A 24216-nucleotide genomic window follows, 5' to 3' on the forward strand; every position below is an offset into this window, starting at 1 on the left:
ACATGCAGAGTCACACATGTAGCGGATTGCACATGCAGAGTCACACATGTAGCGGATTACACATGCAGAGGCACACATGTAGCAGATTACACATGCAGAGTCACACATGCAGCAGGCCATTTATGCAGAGTCAGACATGTAGCAGATCACACATACAGCAGATTACACATGCAGAGACACACATGCAGCGGCACACATGCAACGGATCACACATGCAGAATCACACATACAGCAGCCCACTTATGCAGTGTCAGATATGTAGCAGATCACACATGCAGCAGGCCACTTATGCAGTGTCAGATATGTAGCAGATCACACATACAGTGGATTACACATGCAGAGACAAACATGCAGTGGATTACACATGCAGAATCACACATGTAGAATCACACATGAATCACACATGTAGCGGATTACACATGCAGAGTCACACATGTAGCGGATTACACATGCAGAGACACACATGTAGCGGCACACATGCAGCGGATCACACATGCAGAATCACACATGCAGCAGCCCACTTATGCAGTGTCAGATATGTAGCAGATCACACATGCAGAATCACACATGCAGCAGGCCATTTATGCAGTGTCAGATATGTAGCAGATCACACATGCAGTGGATTACACATGCAGAGACACACATGCAGCAGGCCACTTATGCAGAGTCACACATGCAGCGGATTACACATGCAGAATCACACATGCAGCGGATTATACATGCAGAGGCACACCTGCAGCGGATTATACATGCAGAGGCTCACATGCAGCGGATTATACATGCAGCTGATTACACATGGAAAGGCTGACATGCAGCGGATTACACATGCAGTGGCACACATGCAGCAGGCCACTTATGCAGAGTCACACATGTAGCAGATCACACATGCAGAATCACACATACAGCAGGCCACTTATGCAGTGTCAGATATGTAGCAGAGTCACACATCCAGTGGATTGCACATGCAGAGACAAACATGCAGTGGATTACACATGCAGAATCACACATGTAGAATCACACATGTAGAATCACACATGAATCACACATGTAGCGGATTGCACATGCAGAGTCACACATGTAGCGGATTACACATGCAGAGTCACACATGTAGCGGATTACACATGCAGAGTCACACATGCAGCGGATTACACATGCAGAGGCACACATGTAGCAGATTACACATGCAGAGTCACACATGCAGCAGGCCATTTATGCAGAGTCAGACATGTAGCAGATCACACATACAGCGGCACACATGCAGAATCACACATGCAGCGGATTACACATGCAGAGTCACACATGTAGTGGATTACACATGCAGAGTAACACATGCAGCAGGCCACTTATGCAGTGTCAGATATGTAGCAGATCACACATGCAGCGGATTACACATGCAGAGACACACATGCAGCAGGCCACTTATGCAGAGTCAGACATGCAGCGGATTACACATGCAGAGACAAACATGCAGTGGATTACACATGCAGAATCACACATGTAGAATCACACATGAATCACACATGTAGCGGATTATACATGCAGAGTCACACATGTAGCGGATTACACATGCAGGGGCCCACATGCAGCAGGCCACTTATGCAGAGTCAGACATGTAGCAGATCACACATGCAGCAGGCCACTTATGTAGAGGCACACATGCAGAATCACACATGCAGCGGATTACACATGCAGAGGCACACATGCAGCAGGCCACTTATGCAGAGTCTGACATGTAGCAGAGCACACAGAATCACACATGCAGAGGATTACACATGCAGAGTCACGCATGCAGCGGATTACACATGTAGAGAAACACATGCAGCAGGCCACCTATGCAGAGTCAGACATGTAGTAGATCACACATGCAGAATCATGCATGCAGCGGATTACACATGCAGAGTCACACATGCAGCGGATTACACATGCAGAGACACACATGCAGTGGATTACACATGCAGAATCACACATGAAGAATCACACATATAGTGGATTACACATGCAGAGGCACACATGTAGCGGGATAAACATGCAGAGTCACATATGCAGTGGATTACACATGCAAAATCACACATGCAGCAGGCCACTTATGCAGAGTCACACATGTAGCAGATCACACATGCAGAATCACACATGCAGTGGATTACACATGCAGAATCACACATGCAGCGGATTACACATGCAGAATCACACATGCAGCGGATTACACATGCAGAATCACACATGTAGTGGATTACACATGCAGAGTAACACATGCAGCAGGCCACTTATGCAGTGTCAGATATGTAGCAGATCACACATGCAACGGATTACACATGCAGAGACACACATGCAGCAGGCCACTTATGCAGAGTCAGACATGCAGCGGATTACACATGCAGAGACAAACATGCAGTGGATTACACATGCAGAATCACACATGTAGAATCACACCTGAATCACACATGTAGCGGATTACACATGCAGAGTCACACATGTAGTGGATTACACATGCAGGGGCCCACATGCAGCAGGCCACTTATGCAGAGTCAGACATGTAGCAGATCACACATGCAGAGTCACACATGCAGCAGGCCACTTATGTAGAGGCACTCATGCAGAATCACACATGCAGCGGATTACACATGCAGAGGCACACATGCAGCAGGCCACTTATGCAGAGTCTGACATGTAGCAGATCACACATACAGAATCACACATGCAGCGGATTACACATGCAGAGTCACGCATGCAGCGGATCACACATGTAGAGAAACACATGCAGCAGGCGACCTATGCAGAGTCAGACATGTAGCAGATCACACATGCAGAATCACGCATGCAGCGGATTACACATGCAGAGGCACGCATGCAGCGGATTACACATGCAGAGGCACGCATGCAGCGGATTACACATGCAGAGGCACACATGCAGCAGGCCACTTATGCAGAGTCACACAAGAAGAATCACACATGCAGAGGCACACATGCAGCGGATTACACATGCAGAGGCACACATGTAGCGGATTACACATGCAGAGTCACACATGCAGCGGATTACTTATGCTGAATCACACATGCAGCAGGCCACTTATGCAGAGTCAGACATGTAGCAGATCACACATGCAGCGGCACACATGCAGCTGATTACACATGCAGAGGCACACATGCAGCAGGCCACTTATGCAGAGTCACACATGCAGAATCACACATGAAGAATCACACTTGCAGAGGATTACACATGCAGAGGCACACATGCAGCGGATTACACATGCAGAGGCACACATGTAGCAGATTACTCATGCTGAATCACACATGCAGCAGGCCACTTATGCAGAGTCAGACATGTAGCAGATCACACATGCAGAGTCACACATGCAGCGGATTACACATGCAGAGTCACACATGCAGCGGATTACACATGCAGAGACACACATGTAGTGGATCACACATGCAGAATCACACATGAAGAATCACACATGTAGTGGATTACACATGCAGAGGCACACATGTATCGGATTACACATGCAGAATCACACATGCAGCGGATTACACATGCAAAATCACACATGCAGCAGGCCACTTATGCAGAATCACACATGTAGTAGATCACACATGCAGAGTCACAAATGCAGCGGATTACACATGCATAATCACACATGCAGCAGGCCACTTATGTAGAGGCACACATGCAGCAGGCCACTTATGCAGCAGGCACACACATGCAGCAGGCCACTTATACAGGGGCACACATTCAGCGGATTACACATGCAGAGTCACACATGCAGCAGGTCACTTATGCAGAGTAACGCATGTTAAGCGGATTACACATGCAGAGTCACACATGCAGCGGATTACACATGCAGAGGCACACATGCAGCAGGCCACTTATGCAGAGTCACGCATGTAGCGGATTACACATGCAAAGTCACGCATGCAGCAGGCCACTTATGCAGAGTCACGCATGTAGCGGATTACACATGCAGCATCACACATGTAGTGGATTACACATGCAGAGTCACACATGCACATGCCGATTATCTCAATGAAATACCTTTTAATTAATGGAGAAAGTTTGGAACCAGTGGAGAGTGAAGTGATACCAGTGGAAGTGATGACTGTAGTAGTACAGGGGTTGGATAGAGACAGGCAGCCACAATCAGTGAGAGTGTCACCTCCGGGGATAAATTATGTTATGCCCCTTTTTCACTGACCAAAATACCCGGGTTTTTGCCTTGTCAACCCGGGTAGCGACTCAGTGGAAAAGGCTCCTAGGAAAAAATCTTGGGTCGATTGACTCGGTATTTCTTCCCGGGTCTCGAGCAAGGGTTTTACGTGGGTAAAACCCTGGTCAGGCTTAGTGGAAATGTGTAACCCGGGCCTTACAAACTGGGACCCGTTTCCAGCACGGTGATCGGGTGCTATCCGGAAGCTACTCACCGGGGAGGGAGAGATTACAGCTTCCTCGTATGGTCCGGACCATTCCGTGTTTTATCCCATCCCCGCTTCATACGGGGAGGCTTTAATCTCTCCCTCCCCAGTGGCAGCTGTCACAGACAGCCTCCCGAATGACACCCCCCTCCCCGGGAAGGACCCACTCCCCTGATCTCCGGTCCGGCGTTCAGGGGAGAGATGGAGTTACCGGCGCTTGGTGGTGATGTCATCGCAAAGTGCCGGCACTGCACCTGGGTGCAGTGTGAACAGCGTCGACCCGGAAAATTCCCGGGTCGGCGCCGCAGTGGAAATGTGGTAAATTCCAGGCCTGACTAGGCTTGGAACCGTGGGCCTGATTCAGAGCCGCTCGTAAGCGGCCGCTCGTTCGCTATGAGTGATGTTCACACAACTGCGCATGCGTATGGGTCTTAATGCGCATGCGCAAACCAGTCATTGCGGTCGGAAATCGAGCGCTCGCAAAACAGCGAGGGGCTGCTAATTTGATTGACAGAATGTACCGTTTGTGGGTGGTAACAGGGGAAGGTGCTTGAAAACGGGGGAGTGGAGATCCGAATGCAGGCGTGCCTAACGGTAAAAAGGGCGTTTAATGGGAGTGTATAATTAGTAAAGGAGCGTCATCGGCCACGTCACTTGGTTGTCTTTTAGCCTGAACTGCTCGCAGTGACAGCGGGAAGAAAATCCTACCACAAGCACTGCGAGCAGTTCAGATGCCTTTCGATGTTCCCGATTAATCTAATAAATACCGGAGATGACGTGTGATGCGAACGGCAAAGGGGCGTCTTTACAAAATAGTGAGCACATTTTTTGTTTGCTCGCTCAGACATAGAGGCGTCAACAAACCGCAATGAGCGAGCGCTCAATTTAAATAGCTGGCCCCTTTTTTGGAACGACTGTCCGCAAATAGTGTCCGGCTCTGAATCAGGCCCTGTGTTCCAAATCGCGGGTCAGACCTGGGATTTTTGGTGGAAAAGGGGTATTACACGCCTCAACTGTGACTTATGCAGCCAAGAACCGGAGAGGAAAGATGTTCATCAATAGGCGATAGTGTGATGTCCCATTACTGGACGACTGCGGATGTATAGTACTGCTGTACCTGTGTCTGCATAGGGTTCAACCGTCTTGTTATTGACCCTATATGTGCAGGGGCACCTGTCTGTGTATCCTGGGATGAGGAGGACTGAGCTATACCTGGGGAGGAAATAAGAGAATCTCCAGAGCTAGGTCCCAGACAGCATGCACCTCTAAGTCTAAATTTAATAGGAAAGCCTAATTATAATGTACAGTTTAACACACACACAACCAGCATACATTGTAGAGTGATATCCCCATTACCACATTGTTATATTGCAAATATACCACCATTGACAGAAAGTAAGCTGTGTACAAAATATTACTAGCAACTGGGATTTGTATAGCTGCCAGTCATATTGTGCAGAAAGGATCCACATTGCTGGTCATATATTGTGCAGAGATCCCCCTGATGCCACCCAATGTGGCAAATCCATTTGTGGACAGCAAAATGCAGTCCCTTGATCAAGAATAAGTGTAGATATGTGCAATGAGATAGGGGCGGAGTAGTCCATAACCAAGCCCCCTTGATGTTGTGACCACGCCCCCATTCTACGTGATCACCATTCGGCAACACTCACCATCACCATAGAGAGATACGCCATAATGGGCCACGCCCCCAGTACACAGACCCACCCAATGTCTCAGTGGCCCTATTTGTGCATGATAATGTTTTCTGGAGCCACATGCACTAATCCACCAGGCACCAGCAAATACAATTGTTATTCTGCTTCTTTAATTATCAAGTGTTACCCACACTTCCTAGATTGTAAGCTCATTTGGATTTGGCCTTTGTTACATTTTGTTTTATACAATTGTATTATTTGTTTTATTATGGTCTCTTCAATGCAAAGCACTGTGTAATACGTCATAATTAAATATAAAATTAAATATGATTATAATCATACTAGAAATATACTTTACATTATCAGGCAATTGACCAGCTGCATTTGATTACCAGGGGTATATTTACTAAAGTGCTGGTTTGTAGAAATGGAGTTGCCCAAAGCAACCAATCAGATTCTACTTATCATTTATCTATCACCTTCTTGAAGATAATAGCTAGAATCTGATTGGTTGCTATGGGCAACATCTCCACTTCTAAAAACCCACACTTTAGTAAATATACCCTAGAGCAGGGATGGGGAACATTTTTCCTGCCAAGGGCCATTTTGATATATATAACATTATTCACAGGCCTGGTGCAGGCCACGCCCCTTCCGTGTGACATCACACGGGGGCGTGATCATAATCGCCGGTGATTACAGCAATGCCCGGAGCATCCTGAGGATTCTCTGGGGAGCTGTAAGCAGGGCGCCATAACTAGGGTAGTGCGGCCGGTGCCATTGCACAGGGCACCGCAGGGCAGGGGGCGCTGTTTGGGCCTGTCAGTTTTCTGTTTATCATTCTCACTTGTAGCTTCCTCTTATTTCATCCCCAGCATCTCCTGGCTGCCCCTATCTCTTCCCTGGCCCTTCCCCATGAGGCCATTCCCATTTTTTGGGTATGTTATGACCCTATTTGAAAAATGGGGGGGCACCAATGCTCTTTCTGGCACAGGGCACCAAAAAGTCTAGTTACGGCTCTGGCGGTGTGACAGTCTGAAGCACTCCAAGGACACTCCAGGCAGCACTGCTGCATAGATTCTGGCTGCTGGGTGCAATTCTAGGCTCTCTGCTAGCCAGATAAGGCTAGCAGAAAAAAGCTCTGATGGCCAGACCAAATGATTCCATGGGCCTTATATGGCCCCCGGGCCTGAGGTTACCCATCCCTGCCCTAGAGTCACATTTCTCTGCAGTCAGTGTCTTTGTTCAAAATCAATCACCTTGATTGGGGACAGAAGCCATTACAGCACTATTAGGAGTCAGGACTGCCAAGACTTCACACGGGCCCGAGTAGTAGAGACTGGGCGAGGCCATGCTTGTTCCAAAAAACATTAAGTATGAAGCTGGAGAGGGGCGTCTTAGTCTTCCACTGCCACCTTGGCTGGCCTAGGCCCCCACACAAGCTGTGGGCCAAGGTAATCAGTACCCCCCCCCTTCTCTTGGCACCCCTGGTGATGGTGAGTTGATCTTAACTGCAGAGGGTCACTGACAAGATATCACAACGTTCCAACTAGTTTGGTGGTGAGAGATATTAGTTCATAACTGTTTAATGTTAGAAATAGGTAATAAAAGGGAATTGTATATATGATTGCCACCAGGGGGCACTGCATGTCTCCTGCACATTTCCAGTTATCATTATAGAATATGTAAGATGTTATGAAGGAATTGTACATAGACAATGGGAGATAATATGGCTCATACTCCTGTTGGGTATTGACACTGAAATTTTATTAGCACCCTTTCGTGTTTTGCCTTTCATAAAACTGCCAGTTAAAAGTCCACTGTAAAAATCACAGGAAACTGGATTTGCAGAGCTGCACTCACCCTATAATAAGTCCTGCCCTGCAGGCTGCACAGAATGCATCTTATTTTCTGGTGCATTTTACACTTGTAATTCATTTGTGCTGCTTTTCACTTTTTTTTTAAATAAACCCCTAAAAGCTTTATGGGGTGTTCTCAACTAGATGTCTTTCCCTAATCTTCAATAAATTACATGTTGTTCTGGAAATTGCAAAAAAAAAAAAATTTTTAGATTAATGTTATAAAAATAATCGTAATTCAAATCATTATTATATGATAAACAAGAACAATTAACACAGAGATAGGCTTTTATTATCAACTGGTAACTTAATACGTAATGCTGGAAGGCACAGCACCAGGTCTGCTCTGGTCATCACCATTTCTCTCCCTTTGGTTATTGGATGTAACATAATTGAGGGTGTGATTTGTTATTATAACAACAAGACAAGCTTTCACCACCCTCATCTTAGCTCAGGGAGGACACGGAGTTTAGGGCACAGTTCTTTCATACAGGAGCTGGATCTTTTGTTAAAAAAAAAATAAATCAAAAAGAAAAATAACATTAAATAAACTGCAATTTATGTAAAATCTAAATGTTTAGCACAAAAAATATATATATACTGTATATATAGAAATTAGATCACACATTTATAATCACCTATAGGCATATCTGTAAGATTAAGATACTGGTGATAAAATATAAAGAGGGAGATGTACTAAGCCTTTGGAGAGAGATAAAGAACCAACCAATCAGCTCATAACTGTCATGTTACAGGCTGTGTTTGAAAAATGACAGGAGCTGATTGGTTGGTACTTTATATCTACCCCAAAGTGAGAAGGGGGAAGATAATAGTAAGGTGCATACTGTCAAACTAATCGTATATTGAATTTATTAATGTTTCGGTTTTTTACACTAATTTTAATGCCAATTTTTCTTTTTTTTTTGCTATTTATTTTTAATGTCGTTTTCAATATTTATGATTAGATGTCATTTTTATTTACCTTCTGTAACAGTAATTTAGCCATAATCCACTTTTACCGAATAACTTCAATAGTTTCTATTACAATTATACAGAGTATTTCTATAAAATGCTAAATAAAGAATGAATAAAAAAATTATACACAGTATCAACAATGTTTCCATGCAGGGCGCTACCCCGTGCCCGAAGCCTCAGAGACGACACCATTTTTGGGCGAATTATTTTGATTTTAGAAATGAACTTAGAATGGCAACAGAGGGGGTATGATAATGGGTGACCCATCACAAAGGGCATCTTCTGACCACATCCACTATCATGCCCAATAATAATCCGATTTATTAAACAGAAACATGTTATCATTATTATTAATATTATGCAATATATTATGCAACTCTCAGAACAAGCTTATTCATCACATCAGTCCTTGTCCCAGGGGAATTCCCAGTCTAATTCCTTACCCCATGCAAACAAATGCACATACATTACTGCAATCCCATCTCACACCTGCAAGCCAGGATTAGCCCCAACGCTGCATGTTCTATCGCTGCTCACTGTCTGTACATCTCAGGTGATCTCCATTTACTGATTCATTCTTTACATTATCTGTCATCCTGTCCTCTCCGTCCCCCCAGTCCTATCAGTACGGCAGACTCATTATAATGAGCCGGCAGCACTGTGTGCATTTGGAAGGTCATTTGTTGTATTAAAGATTATCCAAGCATGAACATCGGGTAATAGTTCTGGGCTAATAAACCAAACATGTTCTTCATAACCAATTTCAAACCCTGAAGCAGGAGCCAGAGAGGAGAGAGGAGCATCTCGAAGAAGAGATAGACCTGATAAGAGTCACTATCAGCAGTCACCGGGGGTCATGTGTTGGTCTGTTACCTGTGTCCAACATATAGGCCGGTATTCAATTTGGAGAGAAAAAACATTTTTGCGTCTTTTTGGCGAAAACTTTTCGTCGATGACGTAATTTTTGCCTGTTTTGATTTGACTCCGTATTCCATTTGAAAGACTTTCCACCTAGGCGGAGAGTCAATGCAATGTAATAGGCGAAAAAGTTTCACCTATGAATAGCAGGCGGAAAAAAGTGCAGAATTGGGGTTTTGGGGTGCAACGTTGCGGGAACTCCTGTGCAGCCTTCAGACAGTCTCCCAAAGGTAAACTGTGTCAAAAAAAAAAAAAAAAGGACACCCCAAAAAATCACTTTGAATTTGGGGGCAAAAAAAAAAAAGTTGGGGGACAAAGTTAAAAACTAGCGAACTTGACTCTGGGGGGTCCACAAGTATGCCCCAGGTGTTTTTTCCATTGCAGGTGCTTGCAGCAGGTGGATTTTTCATGATTTTTTCAACTTTAGCCACTTTAAAATATGATGACCCCCATTTTCAAGTACCCCAAATTTGCTGGGATAAGTTATTTTCTGCAAAAAAACCTCCAGAATACTATTCTGCACCACGTATAGAAAAACACTATTTAGCAGATATTGAACCCGTTTAAAAACACCAAATACCTTCAACAAGCCAAATCAGGGGGTACCATAGCTAACCCCCATGTCAGAGCATCTTTTGGGGGTGTCAGGCTGATTTCCCCAAATCTGACAGTACCTTCCGCTTGTTTAAGTTTTGCCGAGTCCCGTTTTCGCCTACTTTCAAATTGAATACGGCGATACGCGGCACGCGTGCGATACTTTTCCGCCTGCAAAACACGCGATGTAGGCGAAAAGTCCGGGAGGCGAAAAAGTAGTGCGGGTCGGCTCAAATTGAATAGGGGCCATAGAGCCAGAATTAAATGACCGTAATAACGGTTGCAGGAATACGCAAATGCTAATCTCAGCCTTCTCCTTATGCTCTCAACAGTGCGCCGCAACATTGCGCGCATCGGCTTGGCCTAATTTACATAGTACACGCCCACTATGTGATGTTATTTCGAGGCGTGCCCTCAAGACATGCCTCCAAATAACGTCAGGCTTGGGGGAGAATCACTAGCTGGGCTTCCCCCAGCCCTCTCCCGTCACTGAATGGATGCCGCGTGCATGCGCGCAGCATCCATTCAGGCTCTGGGGTCCGGTACGGCCGTACAGCTGCGGCGGCGGGGGTCCCCAACCTCCCGATTTGGCCACCTGTGGGCCACTTCGGCCCACGGGTGGAACAGCGTGACAGTACTGTCCCGCTGAAAGCGGAATGTTGGGGAGGGGTTTGCCCTCTATGAGTGGTGCCCCTGTTCGATCGCACTGGTCGAACACCCCTAGAGCCGGCCCTGGTCGTACGAGCGGCGAGACCCCTACTTTCGGGCCGCGTGGTCTGTGCATTTGCAGTGGAGACTGTCAACACTCCAACATCGACGCAACATTGGTCGCACTATCGACATTGCGGTAGCCTAGGGTCTATTCTACCGACTCTCCTAAAATCCAACTTACCTGAAGTGGTGGACTTGTGACTGGGAATGCGGCACCTCCACCTTGTCCTCCTTAGACGGTTGGATAAATACCCCCTAAGTGTTTTGGTGTTATTTGTTCAACATCTCTTAATTTCTAGAAAATGAAGGTTCAGGACCATTCAGTAAGCATGTAACGTAGGTGATATCACTGATATCTCCTGGTTACAATTCTCCCCCAATAATTGCCACAGTCCCCATGTTTACTTTAGGCTGCCTATTGCACAGGAGTGTGGAGAGACTCCACAGGGTGTGCTGGACTTACTATGTAATTGCATTACTCCAGGCTGCATTCTCTGGGCCATGAGAGTAAATGAGTTTAGTCAGCATTAATGGAAAGCGGCTGGAGGACTGGAAATGGAGGATGCTCAGTTAAATGAAAAGGAAGTAATCTCCGCCTTCATTAGGCAAAAGGAAATGGGAAAAACAGAGCAGGCTGTATATTTGGCCATATGTCCAGCAAGAAGATTATGGGAATTTTTATAAATGCACCCTGGGATATCTGGCCCCGTAAGCTGGGTACACACTATACGAGGTATTGTACTATGGGGTCTAGTTACTAAGCAGTGTTATGAGACAAAGTGATAAGTCTGTGATAAGTTACCAGCCAATCAGCTCCCAACTGCCATCTCACAGGCTGTGTTTGAAAAATGACAGTTGGGAGCTGATTGGCTGGCACCTTATCACAGGCTTATCACTTTTCACTCTGTCTCCTAACACTGCTTAGTATCTAGACCCCTATCGCTCTTTCAGAGCGCTCGCTCTGCATCCGTGCCCTCCCTCTCTTTTTTTAGAGTGGCCTCCTGGCTGCTCGCATAGCTGTGGGTGACCACCCACAGCTATAGCGAGCAGCCAAAAAGATGGTCGCGATGGTCAAGACCATCGGGCTTGCGACGAGACCCTTGTGGTAGGGTCTCGTCTGCCGCAAGCCCTTGAGTGCTTTTGGCTCTATCAGAGCCAAAAGCACTCCCACTGACATCACTTGTGATGTCAGTGGAGCCGGCCCCAGACGGTAGGCGTTCCCATGGGAACGCCTCCATCTGGGCAGCAACGCCCCCGGCACGCCCACCAAAGGGGACGTGCTGTCACTCAACATCGACAGCACTGCCCTTTTGTTGCGAGACCCATAGCGACGGCTTGCCCGTCGCTATGCGTGTCTCGCGCATGTGCACAATGGAGCCGGCTCCCTCGTGCGCATGCGCACTTGGCCAACATCAACCCGCTTGCGAGCGGGTCTGAATCAGGCCCACTGTGTACGCCTGATTCGTTGTGCACGATGGACGTTCATCGCATCAGCACATCAGATGGCCATGAATGACGCAATACATGCAGCATGTAACAACACATGGCGCCATTGTACACCGGATCATGCAGAGATCTCGGCGCTCGCGATGTATCGTTACATCGCATAGCCCCTGTTGCTGGGCCGCACCAACGTATGGTCTGTACCCAGCTTTATTTATTCACAAATGTTACGAAGTGCCAAATTTGGGAGTCTCCCGGAAATTCCTGGAGAACGGGCAAGTACGTATAATTGTTATTATCCTTTTTTATTCTTCTTCCCGCATTACTGTAATTGAAAGTCCAAATCTTGATAAATAGGCAGCACAGGGTTAAATATAGTGTTAATGCCTATATATACATTACATATGTATGTATGACTTCCACAAAGATGTGTTTGGAATACGTTCTCATTAGTTATCTGGATGACAATTTGTAGTAAAGAAAACCATAGACGTGGGCTTTTCTACACTTCCCATTAAGCTGTCAGACCTTTGGTCTGCAATGAAAGCTACAGCCCTGACAGCAGACACATACAAGGGTAGTACTAATGGCTTCTTGGTTACCCCAGGCCTGACCTTGGCACTCATTTCAGTGTGGTTAGGATTCATTACCTCAGAACCAATAAACACAAATGGCTGATGAATGTATTGCAGAGCCAGTGTTACACTGCAGGGTCACATTGTACCAGATAACCTGACCGTCTTATAAACATACATTGAGGGGAACTTCACGCCCAAAGTACAAATATACAGGACAACTGAAAAACAAAAGATATGAGGCAAAAAGTCTTCATGGTATTGTCACAGCCATGGGACTTTAACTCTGGGCCCTGAGGGAGTCAGTATGAGTTACCGCCGGCCGCATGGTTCAACCCTACCCCGGTGCCTGACCCTAACCTGCCCCCTCTAAGTTCCTAAACCTAACCCCCCCTTTCCCGCCGCCTAAACCTAAGTCCCCCGAGGTTGCCTAACCCTAACTTTCCCTTCCCCTAGCCTGACCCTAACCTCCCAGGGGTGTGCCTAACCCAAAGTCCCCCCCGGGATTCCTAAACCAACCCCCCCCCCCCCCCCGCACGGCTGTCCGCGTCCGGCTTCCCTTTGGTCAGGATGTCGGGCACCGGTCTCCCACCCGGGACACCGGGCGCCTGTCATTTAACCCTTGCTGGGATTAAGCAGTCGGGAAGACGGCGGTCGGCATTGCGCCCACCGGCTTCCTGACTGTTTCCCGCCCTGAGCCCTGCTCACATTAAGTAACATTCCTGACACAAACACCTGGGAAATGCTACAAAAAAGGAGAAAAAGAGAATAAAACAACATCTGACAATGCTGGAATTTACGTTATTGTGATATCACTGACCTGGTCCCTATATATATATATATATAGGGACCAGGCGGTAGCGCAGCTACACAAGTAGCAGCGTTACTTACCTCCCCCTGTGGCCGACTTCTGCGTATGCGCAAAGCCGCCAGGGAGTCAGTGAGGAGGATCCACTCGGATCCCACTTCGCATCCCCGGACCTCCTTCCCATAGGAAGGAGCAGGGCTCCGAGAACAAGGGTGCAGCGCTGCTGCTTACCGCCGGGCAGTCATCAACTGTTTTCATTGCCCTGGCAGCAGCTGTAGACGTATAAGCGGGTTAATGGGACCCAGCAGCTACTGGGGCACTGCACTGCTGGGTAAATCTCCCATGAGATTTTGTAAAGGATCAGAGGAACATGTGCTAAGCTCTGATTGGGGAAGCCCATCACATGATCCTCTGACCCGTGGAGGTCAGCAGAGCTGCCTCATGGGAGTGACATTGTGAGGCTGGGCCTGCTCTGCCTGCTGACTGAGGCTCTTCCTGTGAGTATAGTGTACAGGGAGGCCCTGGGAGCTCCTCTCCCTTCTCTGCTGCCAACAGGTCAGGTTAGTTTTTTGTGGGCGCCTGGGGCAATAATTAATGTGTTTATTTTTCTGTGGAGGCCAATGTGTTATATTTTTTTTTTTTACTTTGGGGGCATTATGTGTTTTATTGTTTTTACTGTGGCGTCCAATGTGTCTTTGTTTTTTTTCTGTGGGGGCCAATGTATTTTTTTTTCTGTGGGGGCCAGTATGTTTTATTTTTAATGTGAGAGTCAGTATGTTTTATTGCTCGTATGCAGTGTCAGACTGGGGCATAAAGGACCCATCAGGGGAATGCAAATACAGAGGCCCCCTATGGGTCGTGGACACTGGCTGAAAGGGGTGTGGCCATCTGACGCTTCATCTGAGGGGATGAACCCTCTCAGATTGTCACCCCTAGCAATCAAAGCCCTATACAGCTTTCATTTCCAGTCATGTTCCTGTCATGTCCCAATAAAATCCTGTTATAATCTTGTATATAAAATTCATTGGTCTGTTTGTGTGTTTGTCTGTCCAGTTATGCATTCGGACAGCCCTGTACTGATTGGGATTAAACCAACACGAGGTGGTCCAGTTGGATCCTGGCCAGGTTTTAGGGGGGTTAGGGTCACGGTCGGACCTCCCGTTGGTCTACGCTGGGCAGAGCTTTGACCCGGAGAGCCTGTTCTGAGCCTTCCACTATATGGATTTGGACAAACACTTAACAGAGTGGTAACATTGGATCACAGAAGACATACTCGGGAGGTTAGGGTCCCGGGGAGCCTGTTCTGTCTTCCATTGGATGGATTTGGAGGAAAACTTCACAGAGGGGTGGCAATTGGTCTGGGATGCCGTACTTAATAACTTGAAGATTTAAATCCGGGCAACGTAGTAGAATAATATACTGAAGAATTTGTTGGTCATTTATAAAAAAAAAGATAATAATAAAACTCAATGCAAGAGACTACTGCTCGCACTGATAGCTGCAAGAAAATAAAACATACCGCAACTAGCGTTCCAACTAGGGGATCCTCAATTTAGCTTATTTATGGAAAATGAATTTCCCATTTTTGAGATGGCCTGGCTGGAAGCCTCGTTACCAAAGGACTGTATACTTAGCAAATTCTTTGAAATGTGGGAGAGCTACATTGAGATACTTTCCACAAATATAAAGCATCAGACTTATATATGTTTTTCAATCACCATAGAATGGTGGGGGAGATTTCACCTGTGCAGTAGCATGTGTGTCTACAATTCTAAATAACACATGTACAGTGTATGTAGTCCTGTTATTGCAAAAAAAAAAAAACCCACGCATTATATTCCAGTATTTTTGATTTATGTTTCACTATGGTTTATTATGTTACTTGCACACAGTGGGTGATATAACTATATAATGACATATTACAGTATTTTGTACATCCTGGCACTTAACCTGTGCAAATCTTACTGTCTACCAATGTAACTGCTGTCACCGGTAATTGTCATGTTTACTATGCTTCAGAACTAATAAAACCTCTTAAAAATAAAATAAAGGTTACAAAACTATTAATCAAAAGGCTATACAATAAAATACAACCAATACTTTAAGTCAGGGGTGGGAAACCTTTTTTCTGCCAAGGGCCATTTTGATATATATAACATTATTCGCGGACCCGATGCAGGCCACGCCCCTCCATGTGATGTCACATGGGGCGGGGTCACAATTGCCAGTGATTACAGCAATGTCCGGAGCATCCTGAGGATACTCCAGGGAGCTGTAAGGGCAGCGGTGTGACTGTCTGAAGCATCCTAAGGACGCTCCAGGCGGCACTGCTGTATAGATTCTGGCTGCTGGGTGCCATTCTAGGTAGGCACCCTGCTAGCCAGATGAGGCTAGCATAAAAAAGCTCAGAGGGCCTTATACGCCCCCCGAACCTGAGGTCCCCCATCCCTGCTTTGGTGAAGGGAGAACTGGCTACTTACACAAATTAGGGCCTGATTCAGCAAGGATCGCAGTTGCTAATATACACGCAATCGGCCGACTGTTGCATTCTGTGCCTGCGTATGCATCGCAGTGTGCGAACGGGCCACTGCGATGGGGACTGTGATCGCAGCGGCTACATAGACCCATCGCAGAGTGATTGACAGGAAGTGCTATTTGTGAGTGGTAACGGGGGGATAGTCGGCCGAACGCTGGCGTGCCAGTTGCATGGGGCGTGCATAAATTATCCACTGCCATAGCCTACGCAGTGTGAGGTCTCATAGCGTGCGTGGTTGTTAGCAATTTCTGAGTGAGGTCAGGGCTTGTGCGATGGTGCATGAGGCTGCGATGGTATCCGATTGTGCCCATGGTTTCGTTATTCTGCTAAACATTGCGGATGTGTGTAGGGTAAAGGGGGCATCCTTATGTTGTGCTGAGTTTGCATTGCAATGGATTAGCATGCTATCGCAGTTGAACTACGTGCATACGCAATATTGCGATCAGTAGTGAACCAGGCCCTGAATGACTAGATTCATACCTCCCAACTGTTAGCGGGACAGTCCCATTTTTCTGGGACTGTACCGCTGTCCCGCCCGCGGGCCGCAGTGTCCCGCGGTGGGAAGGAAGTTGGGGGAAGCATACACCGCTGCTCTGCTATGCAGAGCAGCGTGTATGCAGAGCGAGAATAGATGCTATTCACAGTACGGGTGATGCTGGGCACGCCCCATTAGTGATGTAAATGGGGGGCGTGTCATCAGACCATGCCCTCTTTATGGTCAGGCCACACCCCCTTTTCGGCACGCGCAGGTCCCGACTCCTTAACTGAAAATGTTGGGAGGTATGTAGATTTGATACTGTTTCATGTGCCAGCAGCCGCTAACTGGTTATACAGAGCTGTACAATGTAATAATTGTTTATATAGTACATCATCTTCTGATAGCATCCAAACATTCTGAGGTATTTGTTGAGGCACACGATGATCCTGTGCTGTTCTGTGCTCTGTAAACACATCGCATTATCACTTGGAAAAGTTATCCCAGGCGCATTTACACAATATTTCTTGTGCCAAAAACTTCATGCCCTAACATGCCCTGCATAATAGTAGCCTCAGATAGCAGACATCTCCTGTTATGTGAGGAATTTATCAATGCGTCAATGAATGTCAGTGCTTCTATTTAGGATGGCTTCATTTTATCTTCACTAACTGGCTTATGTAATGTAGAGAAGAGTCTAGGGGGTATATTTACTAAAATGCGGGTATATAGAAGTGGAGATGTTGCCCATAGCAACCAATCAGATTCTACTTATCATTTATCTAGCACCTTCTAGAAGATAATAGCTAGGGGATGCAGTCAGGAAGCCGACGGTCGAAATGCCGGCTGCCGGCTTCCCAACTGTCTGATCCCGTCAGGGTTTCTAATGACAGGCGTCGAGATCCCGACGCCTGTAATTTTACCTATGCGAGGAGCCCGGCATACCGATTGAAGGTAAGCCGGACGAGGACAGCTGCAGGGCGGGACGGTTTGGTTAGGGGCTCCCGGGGGGAACTAGGGAAAGGGGGGGTTAGGGTTAGGCAACCCCCGGGAGGATTAGGTTTAGGCTGCGGGGAAGGGGGGTTAGGTTTAGGCACTTACAGGGGGGGTTAGGGTTAGGCACTTGGGGGGAGGTTAGGGTTAGGCACCCCTAAGGGAGGGTTAGGGTTCGGGGGGGGGGTTAGGTTAGTAAATAGTTAAAATACTTACCTGTCGGGATCTTCACTGCGGTCTTCCAGCGTCAGGATTTGAACCGCCGGACGCATATTTCATACCAATCCCATAGTTAGAATCTGATTGGCAGCTATGGGCAACAACTTCACTTCTAAAAACCTGCAATTTAGTAAATATACCCCTTAGGGTGGACGAATAGAACATTTCGCTGATGCCGCAGCCATTTCAAATGAAGTGCAAGCTCACCGGACCTCAGATGGGAATTGCAGGGGTTTGATGCGCAGGAAAATTATTATTATTATTATTATTACCAGTTATATATATAGCGCACACATATTCCGCAGCGCTTAACAGAGAATAGTTGGCCATTCACATCAGTCCCTGCCCCAGTGGAGATTACAATCTATATTCCCTATCACATGCTCACACACACACACACTAGGGTCAATTTTTATGGGGTTTTTTGGAGCCAATTATTGAACAGGAGCGCAAAGATTTGGATCCAACTAGGAGCAGCGCTGATGCCTCAGCTATTGAAGGACTGTTGTCAGTAAATCATGGCACTACATATTCCAGCATGCACTGGCAGCCAGTAACTGGCTTGCTGAACAACAAGCTACAGGATGCCCTTTCAATCAAAGTACATGTAGTTCCACAATAGAATAAATAAATGCATTCAAATAAAGTGTAATAGAATACAACACTCCCCAAACACTTGTCCACCACTGTATTATAAAATATATATATATATATATATACTTCATTATTTGTCTATCTGGAATTGAGAGAGAGCATCAGCAATCCTGTTATCCTCCCCAACACGTGTTCTGCAAAAAAGTAACACCAAACACCATGGCAGGTGAATACATGAGGACGACGATGATGAAAACACATTATTAATAACTACCACACTCGTAATTTCATCATTAAAAATAGGCTTCTGTCCTTGGATCATCGTGTCTATCACTCCAAGGCCAACACTATTAGGAAAAGTACAATCAGAGCCATATTGCAGATCAGCCCAACCTGAAGTCAGGCGCCTGTAAATACTCCTCCCTCTCTCATGTTCTCCTTCACTATTAGAGAATGATTTGGGGACTGCACATCTAGGGCCGTATTCAATTAGATGTTTTTTTTTTGAGAAAATATCGCCTAATTCAATTCCAGGACAATTTCGCCTAAGCGGAAACTTGATGCATTGAATTCGGCAAAAAAGTTTCTCCAATGAATAGTAGGTGAAAAGAAGTGCAAAATCTTTATTTTGGGGTGCAAACCTGGGGAAGCTACTCAGAACCCTTGGGACAGCCCCCCAAAGGACAAATGTGCAAACAAAACTTAAACAAAAACCTAAGAACACCCAAAAAAGACGTCATTTTGGAGTGAAAATTTAAAAAGTGGGGGGACAAGCATAAAAACTAGTGAAATGGGGTTCTTGGGGGGCTGCTAGGATGGGTCAGGTGTTTTTGGGATTGCAGGTGCTGCAGCAGGTGGATTTTTCACGCTTTTAAAAGACATAAAAACATACTAGCGCCCATTTTCAGGTACCCCAAATTTGATGGGACTACTTATTTTCACCAAAAAATACAGCTTTATGCCATTCTTCACCACTTTTACATAGACGCTAATAGCAAGCAATTTACACAACTTAAGTACCCAAAATAGTTATATTAGGGCTATTAGTACACATCTATATTCATTCCCTATGTTAGAGCATCTTTTTCTGGGGTACAGACTGATTTCCCCAATTCTTTCAGTAGTTTTCGCTTGTTCCGCATTCGCCTATTTCCGTTTGCGCTTGTTTTGCAATTGAATTAGGCGAAAAGCGGGGACGCACACGGAATGAATTCACCTATGGAACAGGCGAATGAGACGAAAAGTCGGACAGGCGAAGCCTTTCCGACTTTTCGCCTCTAATTGAATACGGCTCCTACTGTCCTTTTGCCATTCTGGAGATGCTAGTGCATGGTTACCTTGCCCGCTGTACCTTACCCGCTGTACATTACCCGCTGTACCTTACCTGCCGTACCTTACCCGCTGTACCTTACCTGCCGTACCTTACCCGCTGTACATTACCCGCTGTACCTTACCTGCCGTTCCTTACCTGCTGTACCTTACCCGCTGTACCTTACCTGCTGTAACTTACCCGCTGCACCTTACCTGCTCTACATTACCCGCTGTACCTTACCCGCTATACCTTACCCGCTGTACATTACCTGCTGTACCTTACCCACCGTACCTTACCCACTGTACCTTACCCGCTGTACCTTACCCGCTGTACCTTACCCGCTGTACATTACCCGCTGTACCTTACCTGCTGTACCTTACCCGCTGTACCTTACCCGCTGTACCTTACCCGCTGTACCTTATCCGCCGTACCTTACCCACCGTACCTTACCCACCGTACCTTACCCGCCGTACCTTACCCGCTGTACATTACCCGCTGTACCTTACCTGCTGTACCTTACCCCCTGTACATTACCCGCTGTACCTTACCCACTATACCTTACCCGCCGTACCTTACCCGCCGTACATTACCCGCTGTACCTTACCCGCTGTACCTTACCCGCTGTACATTACCCGCTGTACCTTACCCGCTGAACCTTACCTGCTGTACCTTACACGCTGTACCTTACCTGCTGTACCTTACCCGCTGTACATTACCTGCTGTACCTTACACGCTGTACCTTACCTGCTGTACCTTACCCGCTGTACCTTACCCGCTTACCCGCTGTACATTACCCGCTGTACCTTACCTGCTGTACCTTACCCGCCGTACCTTACCCGCTGTACATTACCCACTGTACCTTACCTGCCGTACCTTACCCGCTGTACCTTACCCGCTGTACCTTACCCGCTGTACCTTACCCGCTGTACCTTACCTGCTGTACCTTACCCGCTGTACCTTACCCGCTGTACCTTACCCGCTGTAAATGGCTATGTACCAACACCCTTACCTTCACTAACTTGTCTTGCAGCAGCCGTATTTTTTTATTTTGTTTTTGGAGATTAGACCATACTTGCCTACTTTTGAAAAAGCATTTCAGTGATATTGTGAAAGCAGCACCTATGAGCGCGGCGGTAAAGTGGGCATGTCCTGCTACATCTGAGAGACGAGTCATAAACCTGACTTACATCCAAATGTGAATGAGCCCCAAAGCAGTTAGTAAGACCTACTTGTTAGTGGAAACACACTAAGAGGCCTATTCATTATTACATAATTATCACTTGTGATAAATGTTTTAAACTCGCTGCGAGTTTAAACATTGGAGGCATTCATCATTACATAATTATCACTTATCATCGTGCTTCTTTCAGAAAAGTATCACTTCCGATAAGCTGCTCTTTTTCCGAAGTCAGCTTTTCGTAAAAATGATACTTTTCCTCTGCAGCTGAGGTGTCTATAAGGATTGCCTTACACTGTGCATGCGCTGATTAGTCTGACCACACACTTGCAGTACAGTGAATTGTGTATTTAAAATATATATTATATAAGCAAGTGTCCCGTTATGAGTCCAGAGTGTGTGCTGTGCTGTATACAAGTGGCCATAGTGTGTGTTGGGGAGCCTGGAGGGGAGGATGGACCTAGGCAATGATGGTGACCCACTGAGGAGAGGAGACGCTGGGGACGCCGGACAGAAGCAGCAGATGTGAGCTTGTTAGTGTCCCACAGCCCTCTCTCCCGTACCCCCCTGCCAGTGTCCCCGCAGTCCCATCACTGTACCCTCCTGCCAGTGTCCCCGCAGTCCCATCACTGTACCCTCCTGCCAGTGTCCCCGCAGTCCCATCACTGTACCCTCCTGCCAGTGTCCCCGCAGTCCCATCACTGTACCCCCCTGCCAGTGTCCCCGCAGTCCCATCACTGTACCTCCCTGCCAGTGTCCTCGCAGTCCCATCACTGTACCCTCCTGCCAGTGTCCCCGCAGTCCCATCACTGTACCCTCCTGCCAGTGTCCCCGCAGTCCCATCACTGTACCCCCCTGCCAGTGTCCTCCTAGCCTGCCAGTGTTTCATTTGGCATGCAGGCTTGTAGGTACCAAGGACGCAGGGAAGAAGGGACTGAGGTGGTGCCGGAGAGCTGAAGACAGCGGGGAGTGATGATAATAGCCGGTGGGGTCCTGGCTCCTGTGTGCGGCTGCTGCTTGGTGTGTGCTGGCTGGAGGGAGTGTCCCGCAAGGTCTTCGTCCAGATGAGATGCTGTGTGCAGTGGGGGATGAAGGCTGTGGGCAGGAGGTAGGGTGGGTACAGATGAGCAGCAGACTTTGGGCACCCAGTGCACCCTTGGACCACTTGACTACCTGCTCGGCCGCACCTTGCTGGGCAGTGAGGGGGTGGGCAGCGGCGGCAGCCAGTGGAGCTGAGCTGGAGGCAGTGCGAGACTTCTCCACTTTATCTCTCTTCAAGGGGTTTATTTGCAAAGTGTGCAATCCGACACTACTGTTCCTGTTTATGCCCGATAATTAAAAGGGCACTGATATTTTAAATATCGGGTATAAGCACGAACAGAAGTGTAGGTACAAACTGACACTTATTAAATAAACCCCCAAGGCTACTAAATACAGAATATAAATGTGTCTGGCTGTTATATAGCTGCTCAGGAGCACCAGCAGCACAGTACAGTAACAATCATATCAGTAAAGAATAGAGACTGGATGTTACAGGATGAGGCACTGTGATGTCACAGGATAGGTGTATGATAGGTGTATGATGTCACAGCAACCATAGCAATGCTGCTGAGTTGCAGCTGTCATACATATACATCAATCATAACTTACTGGATTGACAGGAACTTTCAATAAAAAACGAGAATAATGTAGAAAAAGAAGTATAAGGCAATGTTGTACAGACTGCCCCAATATATAAGTGAAAGGAAAATCTAAGTGATAGTAAAATCTAGACTCGATACTATACGCCACTCTCAGGTGGCGTATAGCAGGTTACACTTACCTGCTGTCAGCTGGACAGGTTTTCCGCCGCCTCCCTCCATCACTCTGGTCGCTTCACAGGCTCCATCTGCTGTGCTGACGCTGTGTTCTCCTGGCAGAGCACAGTAAAGTTTAGAAAAAAAAAAAAAAACTTTGCAGCGGCCAGGTAAGTGGGGGACAGGGGGGAGGTGAACGGAGGGGGGAGGGGGTGACACACAATTACCGCAGCTGTAGGCAGTGCTGCACATGCGCTGCTTTTGTGAATGTAACAGCGCATGCACAGCACTGATTACAGCTGCGGTAAGTTAGTGTAGGCAGGGAAAAGTATCTATTTCTTGAAAAGCTGTCATCACAAAAATGACAGCTTTTCGGAATAGAAAGTTATGGAGAGGAGGAATGATGAATTCCTCTGCTAATTAGGTAGAACGCCATGCGAGTTCTAAACCTAATTACCTCCATCGATTTTTATGTGTTAATGAATAGGTCCCATTGTGCCTTATATCCAATGCAGGGAACTTATACTAATGATCACATTTGAATGTTTATATCTCTGTTTGTTTTTATATAAAACAGCTACATAATGGGGTAATCAGGGAAATTATTAGGCTCTTCAGGGAGACAGGGAGATTGCTACTATTTCAGAGAGTCTCCCTGACAATCAGGGAGAGTTGGCAAGTATGGGTTAGACTCCTTCCTCAAGAACTTCATAGATGACTTTGAGCGCTCTGTATTGTTCCTTGTTAAATGTACCCTTAAACTGCTCTGTTAGCTGCTCCAAGGAGCTCTGCAATACTGCACATACTGATGTCCTCATCCTGGTAGTAGATGACCAACTGGATCCTCTGTTAGGACTCACTTAAAGAAGGAGTTAAAGGCTTCAAATAAGGCACGCGTTATCCAACACCAAACATTTGTTCACAAACCCCACAAATGAACTAGAAGCAATTGAACTGCCCGACTTATCTAGCAGAGGGCCTGATTCAGGTTGGTTCGCAAGGCTGCGTTCGCACGCAGCCAGCCGCTGTTTGCATTCGGTGTGTAAGAGGTGGGAGGGGGGGGTCCCCCTGCATTGGCTTAGTGGAACCTCGGCTGCGGTGCCGGTGGACTCGGACACTTACCTCCTGACTCCCAGACTCTCACCTTCAGGCCACCGAGGGCGCTC

The sequence above is a fragment of the Taudactylus pleione genome, unplaced genomic scaffold (assembly GCF_031769625.1).
Source record: "Taudactylus pleione unplaced genomic scaffold, aTauple2 ptg000828l, whole genome shotgun sequence".
In the NCBI taxonomy this organism is placed as follows: Eukaryota; Metazoa; Chordata; class Amphibia; order Anura; family Myobatrachidae; genus Taudactylus; species Taudactylus pleione.